Raw genomic sequence first — 7,070 nt, forward strand, 5'->3', positions numbered from 1 at the left:
ATATTTACAGGCTAGGGCTTCTAATTTGACCTCTCATTTTTGAAATTGCTATTTGAATTTAACTTTTGAAACAGGTGGCGATACACTTCCCACACCTCAAAAATATTCTTTGAGTTCAAACTGAAGATTTCTTAACACTACTTTGTTTGACATCCATTTTTTACCATTTCGTGTAACTTATGTATAAGTAAACTAAATTCGACAATTCTAGCAGGTGGCAACCCCCTTAAAAATATTTTCAAACTCCTTTCTGAAACCGCTTTCGCGTGGCACCCATATGGTGATACATATTTCTCTTACTTAATATGATTTTTTAAACAGGTGGCAACCCTCCCATACTTCAGCTAAGAAACAAAACTTTTCAAAACCATTTCGATTGATACCCATTTTGTAACAATTGTTTTATTTTTTTAAATAGTTTGAATATAATAAAAAAAAGTTGGCAACTCTATTGCACATCCACAGTCCAAGGCTTCTAGTTTGACACCCCATTTTGTATTTGAAGGCATTGACTATTTAATAATTTGAATTAAATTTTAAAACAGGTGGCAACTCTTTTCGAAAAACTAAAACCGGTTTGCGCATCAACAGAGCAAGCGCTTTAATTTGACATCTAATTTTTGAAAATCGAGCAAACGGTACAGATCGTTTGTCCTGGACAAAAAATCCCTTCGTGTATTATATATAGATAGATAGATAGATACAGATATATGTAGATAAGTTTAAAATTTAGAACTCATTATGCACACAAGTTTATACACGCTTAACTCTCTGTTTTTAACCGACTTCCAAAAAAGGAGGAGGTTATCAGTTCGTTGGAATATTTTTTTTTTTTTAATTTTTTTTTTTATATTTTTTTTATGTATGTTACCGCATAACTTTGGACCACGTCAACCGATTTCTTTTTGCATCGGAAAGGTAGTGTCTCAGAGGTGGTCCCATACTAATCTGATTCAGATCCGATCAGCAGATCATGAGATATATATATATATATATTTTTTTTTATATGAGAGTTGAAGTCGGTTTTTTTTTTTGCTAAAAATTACTTGTTAATATAAATAAATTATTTAATGGCCACTTATCACACATCTTACACGCCTTTATACAAAACTGCATATACTTGAATACTAAATGCTTGCACACGCAACTACTTAACCACGCTGCCTCTCCTTTGATCAAAGCAGTCAACCAACCAACCATACAACTCAGATGTGCATATTCGCACATGTTTATTTGCAACAGATAATTACATTACCGACTAACCAACTATGTAGTGTGGTATGTAGTACTCTATGTATAAGCAACAGATATAATTATCTCATACAATCACTGCATTTCACTTAATGGTAGACACTCTTAATTAACCCTAAAAGCATGTGGAAAAAGGAGTAAAAAAGTGAAAAAAAGCAGAATACAGCACTGAATGCTTAATTAGCACAAAAGAAGTGCAAAACCATAGCCGTTAAGTGGTTCGAATATGAACTGGAAAAAAGGACATTTGTAAGGCGCTCAAAATACTTAAAATACGGATAAGTTAAAAAGTATGTATATATACATATGTAGGTGGCTAAATATTATATCAACTTTCCCTTTGACGTTGATGGTTTCGATTTAAAAGTGAAAAACTATTCTTCAAAGCAAAGCAAATTATTTTTCAAGCAAAATTTTAATGTTTCCCATTAGGTAAAAGGAGTATGTAAGTTCATTGAAACTATTGAAAGCTTAAAACACATACATACTTACTTTCAGTTAGAAAAACAATAAATCAAAAATCGCACGTTTAATAATAATATACAGCATTATTTAAAAATTTCAATTTTGTGCGAAAATGCAATCAAAGTTTGATCAATTCATACAGTTGGTATACCAAAAGACAGTTGGAAAGACACATATATTTGCCATTTATGGGAAGTTTAGTCATCTCTTAGGCTGAACATATTCTCGTTATCAAACTTATTAATTGTATGATGAAATCTCCAAAAACGTAAATTTTGAGTTACATCTCTATTTTATTAAACGTGCGATATATTATTTACAATTTGTTTGTTGTTTTGTATATAACCAACGGCTCAAATAAATATATTCATACATAAATAGATTTTCTAAAGTCACCAGGAATCTCTATAAATAAGAGCGCTTAAAAGTATTAAAAAATATTTATTGTCGAATTCGCCTGCATCACAGTGGATTATTAAACTCGCTAACATTCGTGTAGGATTTTTTTATTTTAACGCATAAAAACACATACATATGTATGTATGTCCTTCAAACAGCTGTGTCCATTTGAAATTAAAAATATTTGGAAAAAGTTGGAATATTTGTACATACAGAAAATTTTAGCATGCCAAATTTCCAATATGTAATAACCCAGGTAGACTGAAAATTGTGAATCATACAGTTCTTAGGTTTTTAGAGCCAAACATCCCGCGGCTAATCAACACAACAGAAGCTTTTAGTTTTGAATATTCGTGCATTTTATGTAGTATGTAAATATGAAGTAAATAAAATGACTGTGACATAAAATTTCGAAATTTAACACAAACTTCATATGCTACGTGAAAAAGGTAAGGATCAAGCAAACTCAAAAATGCCTTTATTTATAAATCCTTACAACAACTTCTATACATACATATGTGGCTTCATGTGCACACAGATGTTTGCATACTTACTAAATAATGTATATTTATGTACAACTTCAGTATATTTGTTGACGCCAAAAATTATAAAATTTAAATGTGCAACAAAATGGAGGCATAGTTGTATGCCAAATTTTAGTACCCTGTTGGAAAGATTTCAAGTTTTTATGCTCTTATAGAATGGTAATATAAATAAATAAATATATAAGGGCAAATGTGAAATAGGACTAAGGTGTAACCAGTAAGCCTCTCGTACCCCAAATATCTTAAGCTTCACACGAAATGAACAACCACCAATTAATTTTATTAAAAAAATTAAAATTACGAGTATAGTAAAAACACGATGCGAAAAACCAAACACAAAACGCAGCTGGAATACGAGAAAGATTTGAAGAAAGAGTGTAGAAATGATCCAGAACTTGCAAAACATGTTTCGTTTCCACAAAAATAAAGCGAAGACGATTAAATTGAAGAAACAGTCCATGTCCAAAAACCCCGGAGAAACACTGAAAGAATTCTGTGTTTTAAATTAGCATATTTTGAACGAATTCGGAATGTCTAAGGTGGATGAAAAGAAACCAACCTTTCTATAAGGAAACAATTATAGAAAAGGAACTTTCTTACACTACGACATCATTTAAAAGCAGCTAAGGAGAACGACGACACTATTTATTAGATGGCACATTCAAGCCAATGTGTCAAAATGCGGGTATAAAAAATTAATGATTATTTAATATCGGAACCGAGATCATGTAAGTTAATTGATTGGTTTTCACACACTTTTGAAGCACAAATTATATGCTTTTTTACTGCAGACAAGTTGTTGTCAAAACACAGCAGAAATCCTCCAATAACTTACAAATATAACAAGTAAGAAAGTCTAAGTTCGGGCGGAGCCGAACATTAAATACCCGGCGCAAGTATTAAATATATGTTTTTCACCTTTCCGAAAGCTACCGCTACATGGTAAGCCGGGGTGTATCAATTTTGAGTAAATTAGCGTCCTTAAATTTCGAAATATTGAAGTTTCAAGCATTCCTGAAATTTACTGTTATATGAAAAGCGGCCGTAATTTTAGTCCGATTTCAATAATTTTCAAAGTTTTGCTTCTATGTGGCAAGCACAATAACCATACCGAGTTTGGTACAAATTGGTAGAACGGTTACCGAGATACATATATGTGATCATAAACGTATTTCTTGGTAAAGAATTGTTGAAAACATCAATTTGTATTAAATTAGCTTTAATATTTACTGATTTATGGAAGATTTCGTATTTCTCTAAATAACAGTTATATGGGATGTGGGCGTAGTTATTGTTCGATTTAAAAAACTTTTGGCCATTTCGTATGTTATACCAAGGTCAACAACTGTGTCAAGTTTGGAAGAAATTGGTGCAGCGGTTACCGAGATATACACATGTAACCATAAGTGGGCGTTGCTACGCCCATTTTTCAAAAATTTATTATTTTCTTATTTTTCGTCTAAAACTTATTGTAAATATCAGTTTTGAGTGAATAATCTTCAGTAGTTACTAAAATATCGCAGTTTTCGTATTTCTGAAAATTACCGTTATATGGGAGGTAGGCGTGGTTATTGTCCGATTTTTCCCATTTTCAATACCATCCGTCCTACGCCCGAAAAAAGTGCACGTACTGAATTTCCTTAAGATATCCCAATTTTTACTCGAGTTATCGTGTGCACAGACGGACGGACGGACAGACAGCCACCGCTTAATCGATTTCTCTTTTCATTCTGATCATTTATGTATACATTTGTCTATATCTACCTCGATTCGTTTTGCCTGTTACAAACAACCGTTATGTGAACAACGTTATAATACCCTTGTGCACAAGTGCGCTCGGGTATAAAAATGTGAAATATCGAGGGCTTAAATTCATTAATACCCTCTATCTGCAATTTGCACAAAAACTAATTTGTGATTTTAGAAACCATCCGGGACTTATTACCTGTCATCACTGCCGCGGCGTAGCGTGACGTGGTGTGGCGAGCGGACGCGGGCCGCCCCGGAACTAAGCAAATTTAATGTTTGAAAGAGCAATAATGTCAATGGATTTTATTTCACTTTTGAAAAGGTTATAATGTCAATTGACTTTATTTCGCACCACGGTGGGAAATAAAGTCAATTGACTTTATTTTCGTTGATCTTATTACCTATCACCTTTTATAAGTGTAGCCTTCTCTTGTGAGTTCCACCAGGCAAGGGCTCCTTGAAACAATATAGGCTTAAATCTGGTTTCCTAGAGCTAATGAATTAATTTGGGCGAGGGACCCCACTTTTTACCAATAGCTCCCTTACAGCAGTAAAAGGCACCCGACAGCCGCCGCTGATCGCGCATCTAGTTACTTGGTTCAGGGGCTGGATTCTGTAATTGTGAGAAAATGTAGTGTACACCAAGTGCAAAACTCACAACCATTAACTCCCCGAATAAAATCCAGTGAGTTTTTCGGAAGAGAAATGTACACAAGTTTGACAGTTAAACCTCATTCTCACACTTGCTGAATCTCAAAATGAGGAAATGTACACAATTTTAACAGCTAAAACCCATTCTCACACTTCCTGGATCGAAAAATGAAGAGTGCACACAATTTTCAGTGTACACTTGAAAACTCACAGTTACAGAATTCAGCCGCAGGTAACCTTGAGCCAGATCAAAAAGGGTGTAAAGAAATCGTCCACTTTTCCAGTTCCTCTAGAAGGTCGTTTACAGCCGCAATCCAGAGCAGGTGAGAGAGACCACAGACCTTGTGGAGTGCTCCTATTGACTCTGCACTGAGTGCAGATGCCCCCCACTCCGCCGCGACAGTTCTGTCACGAAGTAAGCTTATTAGGTTGGCTTCAACCCCCAGTTTATGAATTTACTTGACTATTGCCTCTGTAGTGACCCCTCCATATCGAAGAAGACCCCTACTGCATAATCCTCATGCGTAAAGGCTTCCTCTGACCGCTTTACCAACATGTGCAGGGCGGTATTCACCGCCCTTTTCTTGCAATAAGCATATTGAGTTTTTGAAAGACAGTCACGAGGAATCGCGTTTATTATGTACAGGTCTATCTGTCTCTCTAGCGTTTTTAGCAAACGAGACTGATTGATAGTCCTAAAATCCCTAGGGGAAACATGAGAGCCTTTTGTGGTCTTCGGGATGAACGTAACACTGACTACCCTCCAAGCCTTGGGAATGTACCCGGTCCTCACACAGTTCCAACCAATTGCACGACACCTTCAGAGATCTTTGCAACCGCGCAGGTATGATGCCATCGGCCTCCAGTGACTTAAATGGTTTGAACAAATTTACCGCCCAGGATATTTGACGAGCGTCCAATAGATCGGAGTAGTACAGGACCTGGGGGGAGATTCCAATCGCAATCGCACTGTTTGACACAAAAACATTTATATTATGCGTCAAAAAGTGCGATAGCGATCCGAAAATTGTCGCTAACTAGTTACAGAATCTTCCACCTGAAGTACAAAATATCGCAAAGAAGTACATTTGACTGTACGTCGAAGTACGAAGTGCAAGAGCGAAAATAGAAGTACTGTACTTTCGAAAGAAGTAAGGTTGGTCACATTAGGTATACCTAACTGCTTATATGTATGCATGTGGATGTGCATGAAAGCAAATGCCCAGTTTACTAACCGCTGTCACTATTGTTATGCCGCAAAAGCCTTAAGTCTAAGCATGCTTGCGTCCGGGCAGCATCGTTGTTTGTTATCCAGCACACAAACATACTACATACATATGTACATACACTGCCCTTGCTCGCTCCTTTTGTTATTCGCTTTGTGTCGTGTTTTGTCGCCTTCACTTTTCAGAGGCCGCAACGCAACACACAGCAGCGCTAATATCTACCGAAAATAATTTCTACACAACTTTCATTATTCTCGCCTTCCTCCTTTGCGATCGCTCTCTGGCTTTAGCTAAAACACACATTTGCTTGTTGCTGGTTGCCGGATGCCGGTTGTTCATTTGTAACTTGGTCTGCTTATTTACCTCTTAAGGGCAGAAGTAGCACTTGCAGCATAAACATACTAGCCTGATAATGTTGTAAATTTTGCATTGGGCTTCATTATCTGTTTGTATGTGTTGTGGAAGGTGGTTGTACGAAATCAAGTGCAAATAAAAGGAAGAAAGGGTAAATGTGTTGAATTTATTGTTTCGTATACTGAACTACTAATTGCTCTTATAAATAGCAAGGGCAGGGGCAGGAGTGAGCACAATGGCGGTTTAATTTTCGTACTAAATATTTTTGGTGATTTTAAAGTAAGCAATTTAACACGGTAGGTAATGGATGCGTTCAAATATCTTTGCCTGTACTTAAATCGTTTAAAAATAACTAACTTTTCTAAAAGGTTCTTTTTTAATCAAAACAAGTAAGAAAGTCTAAGTTCGGGCGGAGCCGAACATTAAATAC

This window comes from Rhagoletis pomonella, unplaced genomic scaffold (assembly GCF_013731165.1).
Source record: "Rhagoletis pomonella isolate Grant_MI unplaced genomic scaffold, Rhpom_1.0 Rhpom_scaffold_00005, whole genome shotgun sequence".
NCBI classification, from domain to species: domain Eukaryota; kingdom Metazoa; phylum Arthropoda; class Insecta; order Diptera; family Tephritidae; genus Rhagoletis; species Rhagoletis pomonella.